We start from the raw sequence: 25,457 nt of genomic DNA on the forward strand, positions 1-25,457 counted from the left end.
AATTATAGGGACCACATCAGGACCCTCATTAGCTAGTTTATCATTTAAATCTCTACCTACCTTTCCTCATTTTTTTTACAGTGTATCTCTGCTTCATCTATAATAAACCATGGACATGCCTGGTCTATGAAAATGAAAACAGTTTATCAAATCTTTCTATTTAACTCGTTCTCCTCTTTCCCTGAGAGCTATCTTTAAGCCTTTGATGAAGGCTGTCTCTTTAGATAGCTTATTTCCCATAACCTGAAGTGGAGATGACTCAACTCACCAAGGACTTCTTGCTCTTCTATGAGCGGCGGAAGAGGTCCTTCACTACCTCTAAATTCTTGGGGTCGTGACTAACTTCTCTGGAACTTCCACCAGTAGGCATTATGATCTGGACCTTGCCCTCACATCGGGTGCCACTTACCCCATCCCGTGGGATTCAGTTATTCGTGGGTGCGAGGGGAACCACAATCTTGGAAGGAAATGGGAGGAAGAAAAAGAGAAACAGGAGACCAAGAAGATGGTACCTATCAAGGTCTCGTTTATTATGCTGAGGTGCCTTCTTTTTAAAGCATACATCGTGGGGAATAGGGGAGGGGTCGAGGGAGAATTATGCAAAGAACAAAGAAGTGGGCATCTGCTGACATGGGGGCCGAAGTCAGGCACCAGGCAGCGGGCACTCTGCATCTTATCTCTGGAACATAGATCCTCCTTGACAGCCTTGGGTGTCAGGCTGGACTCAGGCGTAACTCATGTCCTTGAATTACATGGGAATTCAAGGGAAGAGGGGACTATAATTCAACTTTTACAGCCTCAGGTGCCAGGAAGGGAATAGGGAGGAAGGGGGTGATTACCAGCTCTTAGCACGAGGCCATTTGGCCTGTTAGGGAGATTGTGAAGGGCTCACTTTCTCATGGGATGGTCTCTGACAGCTACTGGTTTGCTCTATATTGGTTTTATTAGGTTTAGGTATGTTTTATTATGTTTAGGTATTGAATTCCTGATCTTTCCAAGACTTTTATCATGAAGGGATGTTGGATTTTGTCAAATTCTTTCTCAGCATCTAATCAAATGATCATATGGTTTTCAACTTTGAGTTTGTTTATATAGTGGATTACATTGATGTATTTCCATATATTGAATCATCCCTGCATCCCTGGTATGAAGCCTACTTGATCCTGAAGGATGATCATTTTGATGTGTTCTTGGATTCAATTTGCAAGGATTGAATTGAGTATTTTTGCTTCGATGTTCATAAGGGAAACTGGTCTGATGTTCTCTTTCTTTGTTGGGTCTTTCTGTGGTTTAGGTATCAGAGTAATTGTGGCTTCATAGAATGAATTGGGTAGATTATCTTCTGTTTCTATTTTGTGGAATAGTGAGGAGAATTGGAATTAGGTTTTTTTTTTTGAAGGTCTGATAGAATTCTGCACTAAACCCATCTGGTCCTGGGCTTTTTTTGGTTGGGAGACTATTAATGACTGCTTCTATTTCTTTAGGGGATATGGGAATGTTAAGTCATTAATCTGAACTTGATTTAATTTTGGTACCTTCTCATCTGTCTAGGAAATTGTCCATATCATCGAGGTTTTCCTATTTTGTTGAGTATAGCCTTTTGTAGTAGGATCTGGTGATGTTTTGGATTTCCTCAGGTTCCTTTGTTATGTCTCCCTTTTCATTCCTGATTATGTTACTTAGGATACTGTTGCTCTGCCCTCTAGTTAGTGTGGATAAGGGTTTATCTTTCTTATAGTTTTTCTCACAGAACCAGCTCCTGGTTTGGTTGATTCTTTGTATAGTTCTTTTTGTTTCATTTTGGTTCATTTCAGCCATGAGTTTGATTATTTTCTATCTTCTACTCCTCTTGGGGGAATTTGCTTCTTTTTGTTCTAGAGCTTTTAGGTGTTCTGTCAAGGTGCTAGTGTATGCTCTGTTTAGTTCCTTTTTGGCAGCACTTGGAGCTATGAGTTTTCCTCTTATGACTGCTTTCATTGTGTCTCATAAGTTTGGGTATGTTGTGGCTTAATCTTCATTAAACTCTAAAATGTCTTTAATCTCTTTCTTTATTTCTTCCTTGACCAAGGTATCATTGACTATTGTGTTATTCAGCTTCCATGTGAATGTTGGCTTTCTATTATTTATGTTGTTATTGAAGATCATCCTTATCCCATGGTGATATGATAGGATGAATGGGATTATTTCAATATTTTTGCATCTGTTGAGGCCTGTTTTGTGACCAGGTCAAAATTGATATGGTCAATTTTGGAGGAGGTATCATGAGGTGCTGAGAAGAAGGTATATTCTTTTATTTTAGGATAAATTATTCAGTAGATATCTGTTAAATAATTTCTTTCATAACTTATGTTAGCTTCAATGTGTCTCTGTTTTTCTGTTTCCAGGATCTGTCCAATGATGAGAGTGGGGTGTTGAAGTCTCCCACTGTTATTGTATGAGGTGCAATGTGTGCTTTGAGCTTTACTAAAGTTTCTTTAATGAATGTGGCTGCCCTTGCATTTCGAGCATAGATATTCAGAGATTTCATCTTCGAATATTTTACCTATGATGAGTATGATGTGTCACTCTTTGTCTTTTTTGATAACTTCCAGTTAGAAGTTGATTTTATTCGATATTAGAATGGCTACTCCAGCTCGTTTCTTTGGACCATTTGCTTGGAAAAATTGTTTTCTAGCCTCTTATTCTGAGGTAGTGTCTGTCTTTGTCTCTGAGGTTTGTTTCCATTATACAGCAAAGTGTTTGGTTGTCTTTGTGTAGCCAGTCTATTAGTCTATGTCTTTTTTATTGGGGAATTGAGCTCATTTATATTAAGAGATATTAAGGAAAAGTAATTAATACCTCCTGTTATTTTTTACCAATTTTTATTAGGAATTCTCTTCATTTACATTTCAAATGCTATCCAAAAAACCCCCCATACCCTCTGCCCCCACTCCCCTACCCAGCCACTCCCACTTCTTGGCCCTGGTGTTCCCCTGTACTGAGGCATATAAAGTTTGCAAGACCAAGGGGCCCCTCCTTCCTATGATGGCCGATTAGGCCATCTTCTGCTACCTAGGCAGCTAGAGACATGAGCACTGGGAGTACTGGTTAGTCCATATTGTTGTTCCACCTATAGGGCTGCAGACCCCTTCAGCTCCTTAGGTGCTTTCTCTAGTTCCTCCATTGGGGGCCCTGTGATCCATCCAATAGCTGACTGTGAGCATCCACTTCTGTGTTTGCCAAGCACTGGTATAACCTCACGAGAGACAACTCTATCAGGGTCCTTTCAGCAAAATCTTGCTAGTGTGTGCAATGGTGTCTGAGTTTGGAGGCTGATTATGGGATAGATCTCCCGGTGGGGCAGTCTCTAGATGGTCCAGCCTTTCGTCTCAGCTCCAAACTTTGTCTCTGTAATTCCTTCCAAAGGTGTTTTCTTCCCAATTCTAAGAAGGGGCGATGTGTCCACACTTTGGTCTTCCTTCTTCTTGAGTTTCATGTGTTTTGCAAATTGTATCTTCGGTATTTTAAGTTTCAGGGCTAATATCCACTTATCAGTGAGTGCATATGAAGTGAGTTCTTTTGTGATTAGGTTTCCCTACTCAGGATGCTATCCTCCAGATTCATCCATTTGCCCAAGAATTTCATAAATTCATTGTTTTTAATAGCTGAGTAGTACTCCATTATGTAATTGTACCACATTCTCTGTATGCATTCCTCTGTTGAGGGACATCTGGGTTCTTTCCAGCTTCTGGCTATTATAAATAAGGCTGCTATGAACATAGTGGAGCATGTGTCCTTATTACCAGTTGGAACATCTTCTGGGTATATGCTCAGGAGAGGTATTGCTGGATCATCCTGTCCAATTTTCTGAGGAACCTCCAGACTGATTTCCAGAGTAGTTGTTCAAGCTTACAATCCCACCAACAATGGAGGAATGTTTCTTTTTCTCCACATCCTCACCGGCATCTCCTGTCACCTGAATTTTTGATCTTAGCCATAATGACTGGTGTGAGTTAGAATCTCAGGGTTGTTTTGATTTGCATTTCCAAGATGATTCAGGACGTTGAACTTTTTTTCAAGTGCTTCTCAGCCCTTCGGTATTCCTAGGTTGAGAATTCTTAGTTTAGCTCTGTATCCCATTTTATAACGTGGTTATTTTAATTTCTGGAGTTCAGCTTCTTGAGCTCTTTTTGTATATTGGATATTAGTCCCCTATCAGATTTAGGATTGGTAATAATCCTTTCCCAATCTGTTGGTGGCCTTTTCCTCTTATTGACAATGTCTTTTGCCTTATAGAAGCTTTGCAATTTTATTATATCCCATTTGTCGATTCTTGATCTTACAGCAGAAGCCATTGGTGTTCTGTTCAGGATTTTTTCTCCTGTGCCCATAACTTTGAGGTTTTCCCCTACTTTCTTCTCTATAAATTTCAGTGTATCTCGTTTCATGTGGAGTTCCTTGATCCACTCATATTTGACCTTAGTACTAGGAGATAAGAATGGATCAATTCTTATATTTCTACATGATAACCCCCAGTTGTGACAGCAGCATTTGTTGAAAATGCTATCTTTTTTCCCCCTGATTTTTTTTTTTTTTAGCTGCCTTGTCAACGATCAAGTGACCATAGATGTGTGAGTTCATTTCTGGGTCTTCAATTCTATTCCATAGATCTACCTGTCTGTCGCTGTACCAGTACCATGCAGTTTTTAATCACAATTGCTGTGGAGTACAGCTTTAGGTCAGGCATGGTGATTCCCCTAGAGGTTCTTTTATTGTTGAGAATGGTTTTTGCTATCCTAAGTTTTTTATTATTCCAGATTGAATTTGCAAATTGCCCTTTTTAACTCAGTGAAGAATTGAGTTGGGATTAGACTGCTTTTGGCAGGATAGCATTTTTACGACATTAATCCTTCCAATCCACGAGTATGGGACATCTTTCCATCTTCTGAGATCTTCTTCAGTTTCTATCTTCAGACACTTAAAGTTTTTGTCATACAGATCTTTCACTTCCTTAGTTAGAGTCACACCAAGTTATTTTATATTATTTGTGACTATTGTGAAGGGTTTTATTTCCCTAATTTCTTTCTCAGCCTGTTTATTCTTTACGTAGAGCAAAGCCACTGATATGTTTGAGATAATTTTATATCCATGTACTGCATTGAAGCTGTTTATCAGGTTTAGGAGTTCTCTGGTGGAACTTTTGTGACAATTATATATACTATCATCTGCAAATAGTGATATTTTGACTTCTTCCTTTCCAATTTCTATGCTCTTGATATCCTTTTGTTATCATGAGGGGTTTTTGGATTTTGTCAAATGCTTTCTCAGAATCTAATGAGATGATCATGTGGTTTTTGTATTTGAGTTTGTTTATATAGTGGATTATGTTGCTGGATTTCCATATATTAAACTATCCCTGCATCCCTGGGATAAAGCCTACTTGATCATGATGGATGATCGTTTTGATATGTTCTTGGATTTAGTTTGCTAGGATTTTGTTGATTATTTTTGCACCGATATTCGTAAGGAAAATTGGTCTGAATTTCTCTTTCTTTATTGGATCTTTGTGTGGTTTAGGTATCAGAGTAATTGTGGCTTTATAGAATGAATTGGGTAGAGTACCTTCTGTTTCTATTTTGTGGAATAGTTTGAGAAGAGTTTGAATTAGGCCTTCTTTGAAGGTCTGATAGAACTCTGCTCTAAACCCATCTGCTCCTGGGCTTTTTTTGGCTGGGATACTATTAATGACTGCCTCTATTTCTTTAGGGCAAATGGGACTGTTAGGATTGTTAATCTATCCTGATTTAACTTTGGTATCTGGTATTTGTCCAAGAAGTTGTCCATTTCATTCATATTTTCCAGTTTTGTTAAGTATAGCCTTTTGTAGTAGTATCTGACTGTCTTTTGGATTTCCTCAGAATCTGTTGTTATGTCTCCTTTTTCATTTCTGATTTTGTTAATTAGGATACGGTCCCTGTGCCCTGTAGTTAGTTTGGCTAAGGGTTAATCTATCTTGTTTTTCTCAAAGAATCAGTTCCTGGTTTGGTTAATTTTTTGAAAAATTCTTTTTTTTTTCCACTTGGTTGATTTCAGTGTTGAGTTTATTTACTTCCTGCTGTCTACGCCTCTTGGGTAAATTTGCTTTCTTTTGTTCTATAGCTTCTAGGTGTGCTGTCAGACTGCTAGTTTATGCTCTCTCCAGTTTCTTTTTGGAGGCACTCAAGGCAATGAGTTTTCCTCTTAGGACTGCTTTCTTTCTTTCTTTTTTTTTTTTTTTCCACAAATAGGACTTTTTATTTGTCACTATTAAAAATCTGGATTTACACTGATTCTTGGACTGGTGGTTCATATCCATCATCTGGCTCAACCTTGGCACCCTTCTCGTCTCCAGCTGCTTTGCCAGAGCTTCCGCCTTCCCCATGCAGCTCCATGAGCTTGCCCAATTCAAACTTGGGTTTCTTCAGCATTTCTACTTTCCTAACAAAGACATCATGAAGAAGATAAATGGACTGGCAAGCCTTTTCTATGTCTTTCCCAATGCTGTCTGGAATCAGTTTATTAACCACTTCCTTCAAGTTACTGGTCTGCACCTCTTGGGCCATGATTTCCATCATCTTCTTCCTGATCTGGTAGACTTGCTGGTGCTGCGCATAGGATGTCTTTCTTATCTGGTTGTTGTGTTTCTTAGTGAAGCCAATACAGAAAAGTCGGAGCAACTACCCATCGGTTGTCTTGACATCAACGTGAGCTTCAATCATGGTCTGCCACTTCTTGACCATGGAGCACATTTATTTTGTCACGGGTAAGATCCATACCATGGAAGTTAGTCAGACAGTTTTTGCCCTGAACATCCTCAGTGATTAGCTTGAATTTTCTAAAAGCAACTTCATCATTCTGTAGATCAGCAAGGCTCACTTCAAACACACGACCCTTGAGGCCATCAGAGGCAATTTTGGTTCCTTGAGTCCTCATGACTAGTGTCTTCTCGATGTTTCTAATATTGAACATGGCTGGAGCTTTCACATCGTACCAGTCTTTCTTGGAAAATAGATCGACCACTTTCTTCTTAGCTCCCTTCTTGCCACCTTTCCTGCTTGTTCTTGCCGACTGCCATGGTGCTGACCGGAGAGCCAAAAGGGCTTAGGACTGCTTTCATTGTGTCCCTTAAGTTTGGGTATGCTGTGGCTTCATTTTCATTAAACCCTAAAAAGTCTTTAATCTCTTTCTTTATTTCTTCCTTGACCAAGTTATCATTAGTAGAGTGTTGTTCAGTTTCCTCGTGAATGTTGGCTTTCCATTATTTATGCCTTAGTGTGTGGTGATCTGATAGGTTGCATGGAATAATTTCAATATTTTTGTTTCTGTTGAGGCCTGTTTTTTGAGGAAGGGAGGGAAGGAAGGGAAGGGAGGAGGGGAAGGGAAGGAAGGGAGGGGAGGGAGGAAGGAAGGGAAGGGAGGAAAGAGGGGAAGGGAAGGAGGGAGGGAAGGAAGGGAAGGAGGGAGGGGAGGAAAGAAGGGAAGGGAGTGGAGGAAAGAGGGGAAGGGAAGGAGTGTGGGAAGGCTGGAGGGAAGGAAAAAAAGGAAGAAGGGGAGGAAGGGAGGGAAGGAGGGGAAGGGAGGAAGGAAGGAAGGAAGGAAGGAAGGAAGGAAGCAAGGAAAGAGTGAAGGGAGGAAGGAAAGATGGAGGGCAGGGAAGGGAGGGAAAGGGAGGTTGGGAAGGAAGGAGGAGCGGAAGGAGGGAGGGGAGGAAGGGAAGGGAGGGAGGGAAGGAAGGAGGAATGGAAGGAGGGATGGAAGGAGGAAGGGAAGGAGGGAGGGAAGGAAGTAGGAAGTGAAGGGATGGAGGGAGGGAAGGAAGGAGGGGAGAGAGGAAGGGGAGGAGGGAAGGAGGGGAATTGACCAATTACATGGTCAATTTTGGAAGAGGTGCCATGAGGTGCTGAGAAGAAGTTATTTCCTTTTGTTTTAGGATAAAATGTTCTGTAGCTATCAATTAAATCCATTTGTTTCATAACTTCTGTTAGTGTCCATGTGTCTCTGTTCAATTTCTGGTTCCTGGATCTGTCCATTGGTGAGAATGGGGTGTTGAAGTCTCCCAATATTATTGTGTGAGGTGCAATGTGTGTTTTGAGCTTTACTAAAGTTTCTTTAATGCATGTGGCTGCCCTTGTATTTGGAGCATTGATATTTAGAATTGAGAGTTCATCTTGGTAGATTTTTTTTTTTTTTTTTTTTTAGTTTTTCGAGACAGGGTTTCTCTGTATCGCCCTGGCTGTCCTGGAACTCCCTCTGTAGACCAGGCTGGCCTCGAACTCAGAAATCCGCCTGCCTCTGCCTCCCAAGTGCTGGGATTAAAGGCGTGCGCCACCACGCCCGGCTCATCTTGGTAGATTTTACCTTTGATGTGTATGCAGTGCCCCTCTTTGTTTTTTGATAACTTTGGGTTGGAAGTCAATTTTATTTGATGGTAGTATGGCTACTCCAGCTTGTTTCTTCAGACCATTTGCTTGGAAAATTGTTTTCCAGCCTTTTACTTTGATGTAGTGTCTATCTTTGTTTCTGAGGTGGGTTTTCTGTAAGCTTCAAAATGTTGGGTCATGTTTGTGTAGCCAGTCTTTTAGTCTATGTCTTTTTATTGGGGAATTGAGTCCATTGACTTTAAGATAGATTAAAGCAAAGTAGTGGTTGCTTCCTGTTATTTTTGTTGTTAAAGTTGGGGTTCTGTTCTTGTGGCTGTCTTCTTTTAGGTTTGTTGAAGGATGACTTTCTTGCTATTTCTAGGGTGTAGTTTCCATCTTTGTGTTGGTGTTTTCCCTTTATTATCCTTTCAAGGGCTGTATTTGTGGAAAGATATTGTGTGAATTTTAATTTCTCATGAAATACTTTGGTTCCTCCATCTATGGTAACTGAGAGGTTTTTTGGGTATAGTAGCCTGGGCTGGTCTTTGTGTTCTCTTATTGTCTTTGTAACATCTGTCCATGATTTTCTGGCTTGGCTTTCATAGTCTCCGTTGAGAAGTCTGGAGTGATTCTAATAGGTCTGCCTTTATATGTTACTTGACATTTTCCCCTTACTGCTTTTAATATTCTGTCTTTATTTAGTGCATTTGTTGTTCTGATTATTATGTTTTGGGAGGAATTTCTTTTCTGGTCCAGTCTATTTGGAGTTCTGTAGGCTTCTTGTATGTACATGGGCATTTCTTTCTTTAGGTTTGGAAAGTTTTCTTCTATAATTTTTTGAAGATATTTGCTGGCCCTTTAAGTTGAAAATCTTCATTCTCACCTACTCCTTTTATCGGTAGGTTTGGTCTTCTCATTGTGTCCTGGATTTCCTGGATATTTTGAGTTAGGATCTTTTTGCATTTTGCATTTTCTTTGACTGTTGTGTCCATGTTCTCTATGGAATCTTCTTCACCTGAGATTCTCTCTTCCATCTCTTGTATTCTGTTGCTGATGCTCACATCTATGTTTCCTGATTTCTTTCCTATGGTTTCTATCACCACAGTTTTCTCCATTTGGGTTTTCTTCATTGTTTCTACTTCCATTTTTAGATCTTGGATGTTTTTGTTCAATTCCATCACCTGTTTGGTTGTGTTTTCCTGTAGTTCTCTAAGGGATATTTGTGTTACCTCCTTATGGTTTTCTACCTGTTTAGCAGTCTTTTCCTGTAATTCCTTGAGGGAGTCTTGTGCTTTTTCTTTAACGGCTTCTACCTGTTTAGCAGTGTTTTCATGTATTGCTTTAAGTGAGTTATTAATGCCCTTCTTAAAATCTTCCACCACCATCATGAGATATGATTTTAAATCCGATTCCTGCTTTTCAGTTGTGTTGGGATATCCAGGACTCATTGTGGTGGGCATACTTGGTTCTGATGATGCCCAGTGGTCTTGGTTTCTGTTAGTAAGTTTCTTATGTTTTCCTTTTGCCCTCTGCTAATCTCTGGTGTTAATGTTCTTGCTGTCTCTGGTTGGAGCTTAATCCTCCTGTGATTCTGTTAGCCTTGGACAGCACTTCTGGGAGTCCAACTCTCACCTGAGTTCCAGTGTTCAGAGTACTCTTTGTAGGCAAGCTCTCCTCTTGCAGGGCAGGTGTCCAGAAATCTGGAGCTCTGATCCACCTCCTGAGTCCTGGGTTCAGAGCCCTCCCTGTAGGATGACTCTCCTCTGGTAAGGAAGGTGCTCAGAGGTCTAGGTCTCAGCTCTGTCTTTTGGCTTAAGATGAAGGCCCCAATGGACCCTGTCCAAGAAGTTTTGTTGCTTCTATCTTCCCGTGCTCTTCCGTGATTCTGAGGTCCTGGGTGTACTAGGGGTCCTGTGTCCTTGAATGTCCTCTGGGGCCCTAGACCCCCTCCGCTTGGTTCACGTGGAAGATGGTGGGGCTGGCCCCAGCAAGAAAAAATCCCAGCCTCTGTTTGGGTGGGGTTCCTTTGTCCCTGTTCCTGCTGGCACAGGACACTCTGGGATTCTTTGAAGCTGATGTTGGATTCCACTCACCAGTGATCCTGAGGTGATCATGAGGACCTGCTGTGTGAAGAGTCCTCTGGGGCTCTTGGCATCCTCCACCAAGTTCAGGAGGAAGATGCAAGGGCTGGCTCCGACCTGAATGGATCCTAGCCTTTGGTCAGGCAGGGTTCCTTTGTCCCTGTTCCTGCTGGCACAAGACTTTCCTTGATTATTTGGAGTTGAAGTTGCTTTCCACTCACCCATGATCCCAAGGTCCTGGGTGTTCTAGGAGTACTGTGGTGTGGAGAGAGTCCTCTGGGGCCCTTGGCGCCCTTGGCTGGGTTCATGTGAAAGATGGTGGGGCTGGCTGCTTCTTTTCTTCTTCTAAGCCTTTGTTGTTTTTATTTGATGGTATTTACTGATTAACTCTATAGCTTCTGACCTATGGTTCTATTGATTTTGTGTATTCCTTATTTCTCCATTTGCATTAGCAGCATAACTTCATTTTGAGCCCCCTACAGATTTTAATTCTTAAAATTAATAGAAAAGTTAATGTAAGAATAGAGTGGATCCAAAAACTGTTGTTTTGTTGCTTTATAGAATGCCATTCTCATGATCCTGAAGTTAAGATCTCTTTTTTGAAGAACAGCCAGTGCTCATAGCTGTTGAGCCATCTCTGCAGCCTCCTTAATGTGATTTCTCTAAAAGAAGATATTGAATTAATATCCAAATAATACATAATTGCCAGTATAGAACACTGTTGGAAGATAGAAGAGATGAGAGAGTTAGTGGAACATGCAACTCAACATATTAATTATAATTAATTGTTATAAATTTATTCATTTGCCATTTCCTAGGGCAATAAAATTGCATTATTTATTGGAAAATCAATCAATCATAATTATCTTTATTTCAGATTCTATGGCAATGTATTTCATATACTACAAGTAATTGTATAATAGCATCATCCAGGTCATTAACAAAAGTGGCCTGTCGTCATAGTAATCAGTTTTCTGATTACTTGTGTCACAGCAATGATTTTAAAGCTAAGTTCCCTACATGGTTCTTTTGAGACTTCATGACCTGACACCTTGGCTCAAAGGCTAAAAATTCTCTTCCAAAGATGGTGAATTTGTTCTGTTTCTATTGTTGGGAAACTGGAGACTAGTTTAATCACGTGACAGTAGTTTGTTACTTTGCACTCTACTTTTTTTTGTTCTATAATTTACTTCTCTTTCTATCTAGGACTTTGTTATGCTTTTGAATCCAAAACAAGGACTGTGACTTTTCAATACACTCCCTCTTACCCCTTCCTTCCCTGTCTTCTCCCTCCATTCCCTGCCTCTCACTCATCATATCTAACCTCCTCACATCATCTTGTTTCTTTCTTTTTCTTCTTCTATACTTTACAAACTTTTTTGATGATGCTTATGTCTCATTAAATAATGTATCTGTATCTGTATGGGTGTGTGTACAAGTTTGTATGTGTGATTTTCTGTCTGTATAGACATATCTAGTCCCCCCCCTCTATCTATCTAATATACTTCACCTTTTTTACATTATATCATACCTCACACATATCTGCAATGGTTCACATTCAAACCAACATCAAAAATACATGGTCACACATGACATTAGAAAAATGCTGGATTACTGCCAGCTTTTCACATGAGAGCCTTAGGTAAAAATTTTTCTGTCAACTTGTACTTCTAAAATCATAAATTTTATCTGCCACCAGAGGAAACATTTAGTCTAGGATTAAATAAAGTGGCAATATAGTTTGCTCTAGTCAGAGAGAAGAGATGTATCTACTTGTTTGAGCTTTCATTGAGCTCTGAGCTTGTTTAGGATCTTGCAAGTGGTATTCAAGAATCGCAGCAGAGAACTTCTGTGACAGGTGTCCTTGATTGATATGAGTTACTCCATAGTCTTGACAGTTTTTTGATTGGCTATATCAAGTTTCTTTCATTTTTTCAACTGTTCTTTTATTTGATTTCAGTTCTATTGACTTTACACAGCATTCTGACACTTCTTTCATTCTTTAAATTCAATTCTGTACTTCAGGCTATTTTTTCATTTATGTTAAAAAAAAACCTTGAGTCTAGAGAAGTGGCTCAATGGTTAGGACTGTATACTGTTCTTTTACAGGACCTGAGTTTGTTTCCCAACATCCTTATAAGAATGCTCAAAACCACTTCTAATTATATCTCCAGTTCATTCAAGGTCAGCTTCTGGCCTTTCTAGGCATTTACAGTCATGTGCTCATACAGACATAAAAACACATAAGTAATAAAAGTGAGTAAAATGCCCTTTCTTTTTGCATTATTCTTATTGCCTATCTTATACTTTATTAAAAGCAGCAAAAGAAATTAACCAAACATTTAAAACTTTGCTTTATAATTCATTATTAGCCAAATGCCTTAGTGGCATATTTAAGATTATTTTATATAGAAAATTGAGTAATAAGTAGACTCAAGTTTGCTACAAATCTATAAAATTTCTTTAATATGAATATTTAAATGACCACTGAAATTTATAGTTGAATCTCAGTGGTCTATGGGAAAATGCGTGCAATGTTACACGAACAGTTAGGTGTCAAGGACTGTTTCCACCAGTGCAATCTTTTTGAGTAGTTTCTGTTTTCAGCTTCAGCACTAGTTGACAATTATGAATAGGAAGAAAAATAGATAGAAAATGTGAAGGTAGATATTGGAAGTAACACAAAATTACAAATAAGGTAATTTCAGAGTGATGGCTTCTAAGGACACTGACACTGACACAAAAGAGTGGAAAGGATTGAAATCTCATTAGTGTGTTAATGAGAATCAATGTTGTTTCATTTAAGCAACTCACACGTGCAAGGAAGTATGAGCTACATTCCTATTTGCAAGGAACGTTTTATAGGTATGAATTCATTATTATTTACAGGTATTAATTATTTCTTGTTGGATTATAGAACTAAGTATTGATGTTCTACTTTTATAGATAAAATGGTTAATGTTAAGAATGTCACTTATTCCAATTCACTTAGCTAATGAATACTGAATGAAGACTTAGAATATAGTTTTTTAAACTTCAAAAAATAATGCACTGCTTTTTAACCTGTCACTTAAAAAAACCCTATTTCTGTCTAGAAAAAATTGTGTCACATTAAAAGCACTATATGTGTTTGTTAAGCCAATCTCCCAAACTCTGTACATATATATATATATATATATATATATATATATATATATATATATATGCACTCTACTGTCTGTACACTGTTTTACTCCAGACACTGCTTTTAATTAGAAATATTTCGCCTTCCGGTAGCTAGGGCGCAGAGTTGGCTGACACCCGCCAGCTACCCACAACACCTGCCACGGGATCTTAAGACTTCTGGTGAGTGGAACACAGTATCTGATCCAATCCAATCGCGAGGGACCTGAGACTGCATTAGTTAGGGAAGCCGAAAACCCGGCCAGAGTAGGGGCACAAGCCCCTTCCAGTCCGACCAACACAGGGGTAGCTAGGGCGCAGAGTCGGCTGACGCCCACCAGTTACTCACAACACTAGCCACGGGATCTTAAGACTTCAGGTGATCCGGCCACCCTGCTGGCTAGAGGACAGGTGTCTGCCCGGACTGGGAGCCCTTTACCTCAGGAGCAGTGGAAGCCATCTTGGTTCGGGGACTCCACCGAACATAGTCTGCACAGATGAGAGTGTGCACCACACAAGCTGACAGCTTCTGTGACCTGCCAAAGCAACACAGCTTCTGGGAAAGGTCCTGTTTTGGGGCCTTCATCTTCGGCCAGGAGGAGGTCCAAACACCAGATATCTGTGCACCTTCCCTGTAAGAGGAGAGCTTGCCTACAGAGAGTGCACTGACCACTGAAACTCAGAGGAGAGAGCCTGTCTCCCAGGTCTGCTGATAGAGGTTAACAGAATCACCAGAGGAACAATCTCTAAACAGAGACAACTATAACAACTGACTCCAGAGATTACCAAATGGCGAAAGGTAAATGTAAGAATCTTTTTTTTTTTTTTTTTGGTTTTTCGAGACAGGGTTTCTCTGTATAGCCCTGGCTGTCCTGGAACTCACTTTGTAGACCAGGCTGGCCTTGAACTCAGAAATCCGCCTGCCTCTGCCTCCCGAGTGCTGGGATTAAAGGCGTGCGCCACCACGCCCGGCTGTAAGAATCTTACTAACAGAAACCAAGACCACTCACCATCATCAGATCCCAGCACTCCCAGTTCGCCCAGTCCAGGGCACCCCAACACACCAGAAAAGCTAGACCCGGATCTAAAAGCATATCTCATGATGATGGTAGAGGACACCAAGAAGGACTTTAATAACACACTTAAAGAAATACAGGAGAACACTGCTAAACAGGTAGAAGACATTAAAGAGGAAGCACAAAAATCCCTTAAAGAATTGCAGGAAAACCAGACCAAACAGGTGATAGAATTGAATAAAATCATCCAAGACCTAAAAAGGGAAGTAGACACAATAAAGAAAACCCAAATTGAGGCGACGCTGGAGATAGAAACCCTAGGAAAGAAATCTGGAACCATAGATGCGAGCATCAGCAACAGAATACAAGAGATGGAAGAGAGAATCTCAGGTGCAGAAGACTACATAGAGAACATCGGCACAACAATCAAAGAAAATACAAAATCGAAAAAGATCCTAACTCAAAACATCCAGGAAATCCAGGACACAATGAGAAGACCAAACCTAAAGATAATAGGAGTAGATCAGAATGAAGATTTTCAACTCAAAGGACCGGCAAATATTTTCAACAAAATTATAGAAGAAAACTTCCCAAACCTAAAGAAAGAGATGCCCATGAACATACAAGAAGCCTACAGAACTCCAAATAGACTGGACCAGAAAAGAAATTCCTCCTGACACATAATAATCACAACAACAAATGCACTAAATAAAGATAGAATACTAAAAGCAGTAAGGGAAAAAGGCCAAGTAACATATAAAGGCAAGCCTATCAGAATTACACGAGATTTTTCACCAGAGACTATGAAAGACAGAAGAGCCCGGACAGATATTATACAGAAACTAAGAGAACACAAATTCCAGCCCAGGCTACTATACCCAGCCAAACTCTCAATTACCATAGCTGGAGAAACCAAAGTATTCCACAACAAAACCAAATTCACACATTATCTTTCCACGAATCCAGCCCTTCAAAGGATAATAACAGAAAACAACAAATACAAGGAAGAAAACCATGTCCTAGAAAAAGCAAGAAGGTAATCCCTCAACAAACCTAAAAGAAGACAGCCACAAGAACAGAATGCCAACTCTAACTACAAAAATAAAAGGAAGCAGCAATTACTTTTCCTTAATATCTCTTAATATCAATGGACTCAACTCCCCAATAAAAAGACATAGACTAACAGACTAGCTACACAAATAAGACCCAACATTTTGCTGCCTACAGGAAACTCATCTCAGAGAAAAAGATACACACTACCTCAGAATGAAAGGCTGGAAAACAATTTTCCAAGCAAATGGTAGGAAAAAACAAGCTGTAGTAGACATTCTAATATCTAATAAATTCGACTTCCAACCCAAAGTCATCAAAAAAGACAAGTAAGGGCACTTCATACTCATCAAAGATAAAATCCTCCAAGAGGAACTATCAATTCTGAATATCTATACTCCAAATACAAGGGCAGCCACATTCATTAAAGATACTTTAGTAAAGCTAAAAGCACACATTGCACCTCATACAATAATAGTGGGAGACTTCAACATACCACTTTCACCAATGGACAGATCATGGAAACAGAAACTGAACACGGAAACAGTGAAACTAACAGAAGTTATGAAACAAATGGAAATGACAGATGTCTACAGAACATTTTGTCCTAAAACAAAAGGATATACCTTCTTCTCAGCACCTCATGGTACCTTCTCCAAAATTGACCACATAATTGGTCACAAAACAAGCCTCAACATATACAAAAATATTGAAATTGTCCCATGCATCCTATCAGATCACCATGGACTAAGGCTGATCTTCAATAACAAAATAAATAATAGAAAGCCATCACACTCGTGGAAACTAAACAACACTCTTCTCAATGATACCTTGGTCAAGGAAGGAATAAAGAAAGAAATTAAGGACTTTTTGGAGTTTAATGAAAATGAAGCCACAACATACCCAAACTTATGGGACACAATGAAAGCATTTTTAAGAGGAAAACTCATATCTCTGAGTGCCTCCAAAAAGAAACTAGAGAGAGCACACATTAGCAACTTGACAACACACCTAAAAGCTCTAGAACAAAAGGAAGCAAATTCACCCAAGAGGAGTAGACGGCAGGAAATAATCAAACTCAGGGGCGAAATCAACCTAGTGGAAACAAGAAGAACTATTCAAGGAATCAAACAATCAAGGAGCTGGTTCTTTGAGAAAATCAACAAGATAGATAAACCCTTAGCCAGACTCACTAGAGGGCACAGGGAAAGCATTCTAATTAACAAAATCAGAAAAGAAAAGGGACACATAACAGCAGATCCTGAAGACATCCAAAACACCATCAGATCCTTCTACAAAAGGCTATACTCAACAAAACTGGAGAACCTGGATGAAATGGACAAGTTTCTAGACAGATACCAGGTACCAAAGTGAAATCAAGATCAGGTTAATGATCTAAACAGTCCCATATCCCCTAAAGAAATAGAAGCAGTCATTAATAGCCTCCCAACCAAAAAAAGCCCAGGACCAGATGGGTTTAGTGCAGAGTTCTATCAGACCTTCAAAGAAGATCTAATTCCAGTTCTTCACAAACTATTCCACAAATAGAAACAGAAGGTACTCTACCCAACTCATTCTATTAAGCCACAATTACTCTGATACCTAAACCACAAAAAGACCCAACAAAGATAGAGAATTTTAGACCAATTTCCCATATGAATATCGATGCAAAAATCCTCAATAAAGTTCTCGCTCACCGAATCCAAGAACACATCAAAACCGTCATCCACCTGACCAAGTAGGTTTCATCCCAGGGATGAAAGGATGGTTCAATATGCGGAAATCCATCAAAGTAATCCAGTATATAAAAAAAGTCAAAGACAAAAACCACATGATCATCTCGTTAGATGCTGAGAAAGCATTTGACAAAATCCAACACTCATTCATGATAAAAGTCTTGGAAAGATCAGGAATTCAAGGCCCATACCTAACCATGATAAAAGCAATCTATAGCAAACCAGTAGCCAACATCAAAGTAAATGGTGAGAAGCTGGACGAAATTCCACTAAAATCAGGGACTAGACAAGGCTGTCCACTCTCTCTCTACCTATTCAACCTTGTACTTGATTTCCTAGCCAGAGCAATTAGACAACAAAAGGAGATCAAGGGGATACAAATTAGAAAAGAAGAAGTCAAAATATCACTTTTTTTGCAGATGGTATGATAGTATATATAAGTGACCCTAAAAATTCCACCGGAGAACTCCTAAGCCTGATAAACAGCTTCAATGAAGTAGCTGGATATAAAATTAAGTCAAGCAAGTCAATGGCCTTTCTGTACACAAAGGATAAACAGGATGAGAAAGAAATTAGGGAAACAACACCCTTCTCAATAGTCACAAATAATATAAAATACCTTGGCGTGACTCTAATTAAGGAAGTGAAAGATCTCTATGTCAAGAACTTCAAGTCTATGAAAAAAGAAATTAAAGAAGATCTCAGAAGATGGAAAGATCTCCCATGCTCATGTATTGGCACGATCAACATTGTGAAAATGGCTATCTTGCCCAAAGCAATCTATAGATTCAATGACATCCCCATCAAAATTCCAAGTCAATTCTTCAAGGAATTAGAAAGGGCAATCTGCAAATTTATCTGGAACAACAAAAAACCTAGGATAGAAAAAACTCTTCTCAAGGATAAAAGAACCTCTGGTGGAATCACCATGCCTGACCTAAAACTGTACTACAGAGTAATTGTGATAAAAGCTGCATGGTACTGGTATAAAAACAGACAAGTAGATCAATAGAACAGAATTGAAGACCCTGAGATGAACCCACACAACTATGGTCACTTGATCTTTGACAAGGGAGCAAAAACCATCAAGTGGAAAAAAGACAGCATTTTCAACAAATGGTGCTGGCACAACTGGCAGTTATCATGTAGAAGATTGCGAATTGATCCATCCCTAACTCCTTGTACCAAGGTCAAATCTAAGTGGTTTAAGGAACTCCACATAAAACCAGAGACACTGAAACTTATAGAGGAGAAAGTAGGGAAATGCCTCGAAGATATGGGTACAGAGGAAAAATTCCTGAATAGAACAGCAATGGCTTGTGCTGTAAGATCGAGAATCGATAAATGGGACCTCATAAAGTTGCAAAGCTTCTGCAAGGCAAAAGACACCATCAATAAGACAAAAAGACCACCAACAGATTGGGAAAGGATCTTTACCTATCCCAAATCGGATAGGGGACTAATATCCAATATATATAAAGAACTCAAGAAGGTTGACTCCAGAAAATCAAATAACCCCATTAAAAAATGGGGCTCAGAGCTAAACAAAGAATTCTCACCTGAGGAATACCGAATGGCAGAGAAGCACCTGAAAAAATGTTCAACATCCTTAATCATCAGTGAAATGCAAATCAAAACAACCCTGGGATTCCACCTCACACCAGTCAGAATGGCTAAGATCAAAAATTCAGGTGACAGCAGATGCTGGAGAGGATGTGGACAAAGAGGACCACTCCTCCATTGTTGGTGGGATTGCAAGTTTGTACAACCACTCTGAAAATCAGTTTGGCGGTTCCTCAGAAAATTGGATATAATACTACCAGAGGATCCAGCAATACCTCTCCTGGGCATATATCCAGAAGATGTTCCAACCGGTAAGAAGGACACATGCTCTACTATGTTCATAGCAGCCTTATTTATAATAGCCAGAAGCTGGAAAGAACCCAGATGCCCCTCAACAGAAGAATGGATACAGAAAATGTGGTACATTTACACAACGGAGTACTACTCAGCTATTAAAAGGAATGAATTTGTGAAATTCCTAGGCAAATGGATGGACCTGGAGGGCATCATCTTGAGTGAGGTAACACAATCAGAAAGGAACTCACACAATATGTACTCACTGATAAGTGGATATTAGCCCAAAAACTTAGGATACCCAAGATATTAGATACAATTTGTTAAACGCATGAAACTCAAGAAGAACGAAGACCAAAGTGTGGACACTGTGCCCCTTCTCAGAATTCGGAACAAAACACCCATGGAAAGAGTTACAGAGATAAAGTTTGGAGCTGTGATGAAAGGATGGACCATCTAAAGACTGCCATATCCAGGGATCCATGCCATAATCAGCTTCCAAATGCTGACACCATTGCAAACACAAGCAAAAATTTGCTGAAGGACCCAGATATAGCTGTCTCTTGTGAGACAGTGCCGGGGCCTAGCAAATACAGAAGTGGATACTCACAGTCAGCTATTGGATGGATCACAGGGCCCCAAATGGAGGAGCTAGAGAAGTACTCAAGGAGCTAATGGGATCTGCAACCCCATAGGTGGAACAACATTATGAACTAACCAGTATCCCAGAGATCTTGACTCTTGCTGAATATGTATCAAAAGATGGCTTAATCAGCCATCACTGTAAATAGTGGCCCATTGGACTTGCAAACTTTATATGTCCCAGTACATGGGAACGCCAGGGCTAAAAATTGGGAGTGGGTGGGTAGTGGAGTGGGGGCAGAGTGTATTGGGGACTTTTTGGATAGCATTGGAAATGTAAATGAGGAAAATACCTAATAAAAATATTAAAAAAAAAGAAATATTTCAATAACTTCTGTCTGTTCTTGTCAATATTAAAAGTTGAAACCAGAGCCACTGACATGATAGACAAAGACCTATCAATGAACTATATTCCCTTTTGCCAATGATAATTCTAGCCATAAAGTTATTTCCTGATTTCAAATCCTATGTAGAATGCTGAGAATCATGATTTGAAAGGTTAAAGAAATGGTCTTAAAGAGAAAATACTCCAGAGTAAAAAAGAAACAAATGAGAAATATGCTTGAACTGGTGCTTGGATTAGAAAATAATTACCTATAAAGTAAATTATTGAGATAGTCAACAAAAGATAAATATACAATGAGGCTTACAAGGTCATTTACTTTAAAAAAACAACAAAAGAGTTAGGGGTAAGCGATATGATATCTGGTTTTTCAAATGGGATGTATGATGTGTGTGTCTATTTGTAGTGTGTACATGTATGCATGAGATCGAAAGAAGGGGGATGACAGGAAAGACAATAAAAAAGAGCATATTATAAATTAATTGGTAAAATAATTTGAAATTTTAAGTTTTTGCTATTTTCCAATTTCCCTCTAAGTTAAAAATTACACTAATAATGTAAGTATGAAATTTGTTGCATGAAGTTAAATTGTATTTAAATAATCCTGTATGTTATAAGATATTTTTCTTGGTGTTACTAGGCTGGAGTCCCAGTTAAAACATCAACAAAAATGCTAAATTTAATTAAACTAATATGTCAAACACTACGTTCAATAAAGACATTTTGATGTCTCCTTATAATTGGAAAGACTTTGGTTTTCTTAGTATTATCAATAAAATTCTATACTCAGTGTCCAGATTAGAAATTATCCTATGAAGTTTATTCTTTGTTTCCATACTCTCACTTGCACCCAGGTTTTGTAGTATAGAACATGTAGATTTTCTCTGTGAACATTATCCAAGCCCATTCATTGAGTACTACACAGCAGTTGGTATCAGCCTGGACAGTCAGCTTCTCTGTGTTGTAGAAATTGTTTTTGTCTACATAGAAAATACAGTGTATCCATGAAAATATAAAAGTACAACTAATTACTTCTAATGCTTAATTTACCTATTTCCGTGATAATGCAGTATTTGACAGAATCAGTGTGACACATACATTTCTTTAAAAAAAATATCCTTTTACTGCTATATTATGATAATTTTAGGTTTTCCCAATACGTTGCCTGATTCAAAAGCCTCATCAATCATTGATATATTCCCCTCTGTATATTTTGATTTTTTTTATTGCTTTCCTGACATTTTAAATACCATGAAAGTTATTCTTTATAGCCTACCATCTATCATTAGACAATGCTGCATTTAACTTCAGAACTGCTGTCATCATTAGTAATGTTCAGCTCTTTTTACCTCCAGATATACAACGAGTTAAGTGGAATCTTTGCATAGAACGTGCCACAATGCTAGGCAAATGCCCCGTGTATGAGTTCTTTATTTCTTTTCAAAAAATTATTTTTTTAATTTTTATTTTATTTATTTACATTTCAAATGTTATCCCCTGTCCCAGATTCGCCTCTGCCAACTCCCTATCCCACTCCCTCTAACCCTGCTTCTATGAGGGTTCTCCCCCACCAACCCACCAATTCCTGCCTCACTGCCATCAACTCACAGAGATTTTTGTGATTCTTCCATTTGACTACTGGGATCAAAGTGAGATCCACCACACCTGGCCTATTTATATCTTTAGTGAAGTTTCTTTTTTTCCTATGAAATGCTATGTTCAGAATCATGTAAAGAGTGTAGAGCCGACTCTCCTTCTTTATAGTCTATTCAGTATGTGCATTATTTACTAAAGTCAGAATAAAGTAGCAGGTCAGAATATCAACTACAATACATCTCAGCTCACTCAGGACATGTTGGATCATATGAGTCACCATGGAAAAGCTAGGAAAGGACATAAACATCACCTTCACTTAATATTAAAGTTTCTTCATGAGTTTCCTATTATTTTCATGTTCACCTGAATTCAATATCTCATATCTTGAAATGTTCCAAGAAGACAACTTAGAGTGAGATTTCTATTCCTATCAAGAAAAATATCTACTGCAACAAAACCCCTATAGATATTTCCACAATTCAGTACTGGAGCCTTCTAGCATGTCTTTTCTACATGTTGCCAGGGAACTCTGCCAGAAATATTCTATTTAAGATAAAAATGTAATGCATAAATGCTTCAAAGATGATAGAAGGAATACAGACATTGTGTTGAAGACTTGCCACTCCAATCTCCAGAACCTGCCCCACATGAAAATTTAGAGATCCTTCTTGTCCCAGTATGATCCTGTCACTTGTATCTTCCTGCTTTTCTTTTTAAAGAACAAGCTGTTCTCTATTTAATGAATCCATACAGAATATTCATACTTCAAAATTTTTAACTTTGAGGTCAATAGAGGGATTTGACCTTGTTGGTATGTGGGTGAAAATCATGTATGATCACATATATAAAAACTTTGTTGTGAGGCCTTGTTCACTCTAAGCATTTGGTACACAGAAATGAAATAAATACACAACTCTTCTAGTGTGAGAGTTCCCACAATGCATTGAAGTCCGATGGAAGCTTATTACCAACATATGGCTTGTTTATCATTATATCTTTAGTATCCAGCACAAAACAGCAGCCAGGACAAAGAACCTCTTGAGTTTATTAGGAGAAATGTTCATTTGTCTAAATAAAATGCTGTTGGAGGACTGAGACATCAGTTATAGACACTATCACGTCTTGCAGAGAACCTGGGTTCAATATCCATGTCATTTATAAGATAGATCAGAACCATCTGGAGATCTAGTTTCAATGGATCAAATTTCCATTTCATGCCTCTAGGGTACAAGGTGCATATGTGGTACAAATGTACTTGTTGGCAAAAAAATCTATACACATAAAATCAAGTCAAGATTAAAAATCAATAGATAAATAGCTATCAAGTACAATGTAGCTATCAACTCAACTGCCAATAGTATTTCTATGAAAGCCAAAAAATGCTGAGAGCTTATACTTACATTTCCAGTTTTTGCATGGGATATGTTCCTCATAGAGCTGATTCTATATACCAATATCAGTAGATTGTGTTGCTGCTAACACAGAACATTGTAAAACATTTCTAAAATTTAATTCTCCATTTTTCTCAACCTTAAAGTATAGACATCCATTTTTTCACTTTAAAATGTTAATATGGTAACCAAATATCCTGTAATGTCAAAATGGCTAATACAGGAGTATTGCTGTGAGTAATCTTTAGTTTGTGTCTCTTGTGGTTTTGGTATAAAACATCTGCAACTAAATGATAACCCACAGAAAGGCTGATACACAGTGGGTGGTAGTACATTTCGAAGTTTTGGAAACTTCAAGAGGTAAGATGGTTGTAGATTATAGAGGAATATGTCTCAAGGAATAGATTTGGGAGGGCATATCTAGTCCCAGGCTCTTCCAATCACATTATCTGCTCCCTGGTTGGCAAGGAGATTAACAGGAAGTTAACAGCTCTATTCTGCCTGAGGCCACTGCCTGCCCTAATGATTTGTCTGATAACAAGAAACCAAATAAACCATAGAGGGATTCCTATGAGACTTGTGTTTCAAGATGTGTCCTCCCTATGTTAGCTATTTTGTTTATGAAAATGAAAAGAAATTCATACTGTGTCTTAATGAAACCCACAATTTAATTAAAAAGACAACACACACACACACAAACACACACACACACACACACACACACGTGTAGTGAATGTTACAAGATTGCACCAAAGCTGAAAATGTGCTATATTCACATGTTCTTCAGATAGAGATAGGCTTGAAATGAAATAGGAATTCAATTCATGGTCACTTTTCATTCCTGACAGAATACCCACACACAGCAATGGTAATAAAGATGTAAGGAGAGTCTGTTAGCATGTCAGAATGAAAATGTATACCATTCATTATAGAAATACACGAGAAAATGAGCAGGAAGCATAGGAAGGTGAAACCGCCTATGTCCCTGTTGAGGATCACAGCTGGCTTTAAAATCATGATTAAGGGCCCTTCAGGATTTTACTTTATATGCCTCTTAGTTGTAATTCTACTCTTTCTCATTTATACCAAGCAGATCATAATGATTATTAAATTAGAAATTAGTGTTTACGCAATCAAATTATTTTATGTTAGAATTGATGTTTAAATATGATAGGTAAGTAATTAAAATAATTTCATCATGCTTTACAATTGAAATATACTTTTCAAAATGTTATCATGTGGATTCTGTAAATTGGATTAAAATAATCATTATGGATTTTAAAAATCATGTAACCATTTCCTCATATTTGCAGAGTGGATTCTAGCCAATATCAGGAATAAAATAATGATGCATGTTTGATGTGCTTGACTGAAAAATATGGAGGCAGAAGACAGAAACAAATTGGTCACAAATGTGGCTGACCAAGCAAATTCCTTGATTTCTTTTGAGGATCTACACTCATTTACCTATCAGAATTCCTAATAAGTCTCAAATACTTCACAGGTTGAATGTAAATTTGAAGAAACACATAGGCGAAGGTGGTAAGAGGCATGGAAAGCAATATTTCCTTTAAATTTTGATTTTAGAAAATACTGAAATCTGTAATAAATATGGTTAAAACCACAAAATTTTACTGAAGACAAGATGAATTAAGCTATGTTGGAAATGTCTACAAGCCAGGAGGACTCAAGAAGCTATACAAAAGATAAATCAAGCTAACCTGCAATCTAAATGTGCTATATTACAACAGAGTTGCATTTTCATGAGGGTAAAAATGGGATAGGTTTTTTCCAAGACCATTAGTAAAGCAAAAGCTACACAACAAAGATACTGTTTTCTCTATGCAATTTTGGGCAATGGGAGAAAAATAACTTTGTATCTTTGAGGGAAATTATAGAAAACAATTAAGAAACATTAGAATATCTTATAAAAATTTTTAACAGATTGTAAAACATTTTACATTATCCTAATCTTCCAGAGAAAGCAGCACTGGTGAAAAGATTTTTAAAAATGGTATAATTTAGATGGTCCCGTGGTCCCCAGAGGATCACTCGTCGGTGGAATGCAAAACACTCATGATGGGCCTGTGCCACCAGAGGCAGGGATGCTGGAAGCCCACTTGACTAGGAGCTTGGGTCCTGTCTTGTCAGCGAGAGCTCTGGTTCACGTTCGGCACGAACTCTGCAGACAGTCCCATGGTCCCC

General features: G+C 38.5%; 1 protein-coding gene and 1 pseudogene across 2 annotated transcripts in view; one reads left to right on the forward strand and one right to left on the reverse strand.

Moving 5' to 3' along the window:
- The window catches only part of Gucy1a2 (guanylate cyclase 1 soluble subunit alpha 2), a 303,087-nt gene that overhangs the window by 65,210 nt on the left and 212,420 nt on the right, over positions 1 to 25,457 (forward strand). The gene's annotated exons all lie outside the window — the stretch shown is intronic.
- LOC110301666 (small ribosomal subunit protein eS1 pseudogene) lies at positions 6,230 to 7,093 on the reverse strand (annotated as a pseudogene).

This window comes from Mus caroli, unplaced genomic scaffold (genome assembly GCF_978045245.1).
Source record: "Mus caroli unplaced genomic scaffold, Mus_caroli_1 scaffold_11, whole genome shotgun sequence".
NCBI classification, from domain to species: Eukaryota; Metazoa; Chordata; class Mammalia; order Rodentia; family Muridae; genus Mus; species Mus caroli.